A 3,416-nucleotide genomic window follows, 5' to 3' on the forward strand; every position below is an offset into this window, starting at 1 on the left:
TCTCGGCTCACTGCAATCTCCGCCTCCCAGGTTCAAGGGATTCTCCTGCCTCAGCCTCCCAAGTAGCTGGGATTACAGGTGCCTGCCACCACACCCAGCTAATTTTTGTATTTTTAGCAGAGATGGGATTTCACTATGTTGGCCAGTCTGGTCTCAAACTCCTGACCTCAGGTGATCTGCCCACCTTGGCCTCCCAGAGTGCTGGGATTACAGGTGTGAGCCACCACACCTGGCCATCAACTTGGTTTTCTGCCCATATCTGTGCCAATTCTGGAAAGAATTCTTGGAGCAATCATGGTCTGCATGAGTTCTATGATGAATCCCTAAAGCATGGGTTTCTCACATAGTTGGAAGCCATTTCTGTGTCCTCTTTCTGGAATGCTCCACCTGCCCACAATGCACTGAACTCTTCCTCTTTTCTGGACATTAACAGAAAGGTGACTACAGGCTTGGGCTCTATCCTTTCCTTAGAGAAAACCTTCTTTGACCTCTCAGATGAGGTTAAAGCTCTGTTTTAGGTGCTCTGTTAGCTCTAGACACTTCCCCTTTGTAGCATTTATCACTGTTGCACTTTGCACTGGGTTTCTGGTCATTATTGAATATCCGTGCCCCAGACTCAGCTAAAAGCTCCAAGAGAGCTCCAGGTGTGTCTCTGCTCACCTGTACCTAGCAGAATGTCAGGCATGAAATAAGCATTCAATAAAGATTTGTTGAATGAATAAACTCAGATATGATATGAATGTCCCAAAGGACAAATAAATAACTATCTAAGCTGCCACACCAATGGGTTGTTCTGGCAAAAGAGAGAACAAATGTATGCCAGCCTTTCTTCCCAGTGAGACTTATGGGAAAGGTGAGCAGAGGTCCTCTGACTTTGAGTTCTGCTTAGAGAAAAAACTCTATCTTCAGTTTCTATTAAATCTTTTTTTTTTTTTATTTTGAAATGGAGTTTTGCTCTTGTTGCCCAGGCTGGAGTACAATGGCATGATCTCAGCTCACTGTAACTTCAGCCTCCTGGGTTCAAGCAATTCTCCTGCCTCAGCCTTCTGAGTAGCTGGGATTACAGGTGCACATCACCAGGCCCGGCTAATTGTTTTTGTATTTTCAGTAGAGGCAGGGTTTCACCATGTTGGCCAGGCTGGTCTTGAACTCCTGACCTCAGGTGATCCACCTGCCTCGGCCTCCCAAAGTGGTGAGATTACAGACATGAGCCACTGTGCTCAGCCAGTTTCTATTAAATCTTTCAAGGCAGAGCTCTGCGGTCTACAGTCTAGGTTTTGTTTGTTTGTTTGTTTGTTTGTTTAGACAGAGTCTCACTCCTATTGCAAAGGCTGGAGCGCAGTGGCATGGTTTTGACTCACTGCAGCCTTGACCTCCCGGGCTCAGGTGATCCTCCCACCTCAGCCTCCCAAGTAGCTGAGATAACAGGTGCACGCCACCATGCCTGGCTAATTTTCTGTATTTTTAGTAGAGACAGGGTTTTTCCATGTTTCCCAGGTTGGTCGTGAACTCCTGAGCTCAAGTGATCCACCTGCCTCGGACTCCCAAGTTTCTGGGATTACAGGTGTGAGTCATTGCGCCTGGCACAGGGTTCTGTATTTAGGACAGTTTTGGAATGGAAAGAGAGGGTCCTGGATTATGCTGGATAGTTGGGATTGAGCAAAGGGTAGCCAAAATGTTCTACATAATAAAGAAACAGGAATGTTAGCTATTTTCCTTTGCAGCCCAAGAAACTTGTGATTTGTAATTCTAGATGCAGGGAAGAGAATAGATGTGAAAATGGACTCTGTGGGAGGGAATGGGCCTCTAGAATATATCACCAAGTGAGAGATCTAATGCTATTACTCATTTTCCTTCTGGCATCATTTACTACATCAATAGTTATTCTGTGTTCAAATACAGTATTTATGTGATCCTCAGAGGAACCCCAGGAAGCAAATTTAGAATTATCACCATTTTACAAAGGAGGAAACCAAGACTAATCAGTTAAGTAACTCATTCAAGGAGGCACATCCAGTAAGGCGCTACTCATATGCTATCCTGCATTGAGAAAGGAAAAGGCATTTTAATGGTAGTGTTTGTTCCCTGATGGTAATTTAAATAGTTTCTTGTTTTGAGTTTCTTTGACCCATTATCCCCAACTCTTTGAAAAATCCTTACGTACCACCACATGGAGCAGGTTTACATTATCAGTGCTTTGGGAGAGAGGGAGAGCTGTGCCTTAGCTTAGGGTAAAGAGAAAGGACGGTAGAGACAAGAAACAAGACAGCTGCGGGGATGGAGAATTGAGCACAGTAGGAGGTGATGAACACTAAAGACAAAGCTTCCCCCTCTCCCTGTACCCTGATAAACATTGTAGAGATACTGGACTTTCTGCAATTATACGAGACGGAGGACTGAGTTATTTTATTTGGATCTTACCAGATAGGTCAGTCCCCGAAGGCCCGAGGATTCGGGAACACTTATTTCTCCTGTTGTCTCAGAGGTAGTTGCGTGCCCATTGGTGCTTGACTGCCAGCCCTAATCTGGTCTCTCTTTGGTCTCAGCTGAAAAGACTCTACACCTGGACCCACCAGAGACAGTTCTTCCTCGTCCCCATTTTGCTGCCTTTCTGCCAGTGTCCAAATTCACCTGTACTTGACTTTTCTAACATTCCTCCATGCTACTAAGCCTTTCTTTGTGCCACACTGACCAGGGAGGTTCACCTCCTGCCCAGAAAATGGGCATTTTCTCAGATAACTTTTTACATTTTTAGATCATGTCAAAAGCCTATAATGTTCTGGGCAAAAAGAAAGGTGGTTTACTAACAATTATAGGTTCAGCCTATCATACAGACATAATAGGTCCCTGTTTAACGGGAGAAGAAACTGAGGCTTTCAGAGGTTGGCTGCCTTGCCCAGTTCACGCCACTGATAAATAGTAGACACGTAATGATAAAATAAAATCATTAACCTATTCCTTTAGATTTGTTTTAAATTTAAATTTGTTTAAAATCAATATTTTTTGGTATACTTTTATAAATGTTTTCTTGTGAAATAAACATACATACAGAAGCCGCAAGAAGCATGAAGGTACAACTTAAATTATCACACACAAAAAACCACCCATGTAACTACCATTCAGACCCCAAAATAGCATGTTGTTAACATTTGAGAAGTCCCACAAGTCCCTTTCTAATAAAAATCTCCAGATTCACCCCAAAGGAAAACATTACATGACTCTTATTATAACCAATTTCTTTTTTTAAAAAAAAACTCAATTTTTAGCAGCTTTATTGAGATACAATTCACACACTGGACAATTCACTAAAGTTTACAATTCAATGCTTTCTAGTATACTCACAGAGTTGTGCAACCACCACTATAATCAATTTTTGTTTTTGTTTTTGTTTGTTTATTTTGAGATGGAGTCTTACT

Source organism: Pongo pygmaeus, chromosome 10 (assembly GCF_028885625.2).
Source record: "Pongo pygmaeus isolate AG05252 chromosome 10, NHGRI_mPonPyg2-v2.0_pri, whole genome shotgun sequence".
Lineage (NCBI taxonomy): Eukaryota > Metazoa > Chordata > Mammalia > Primates > Hominidae > Pongo > Pongo pygmaeus.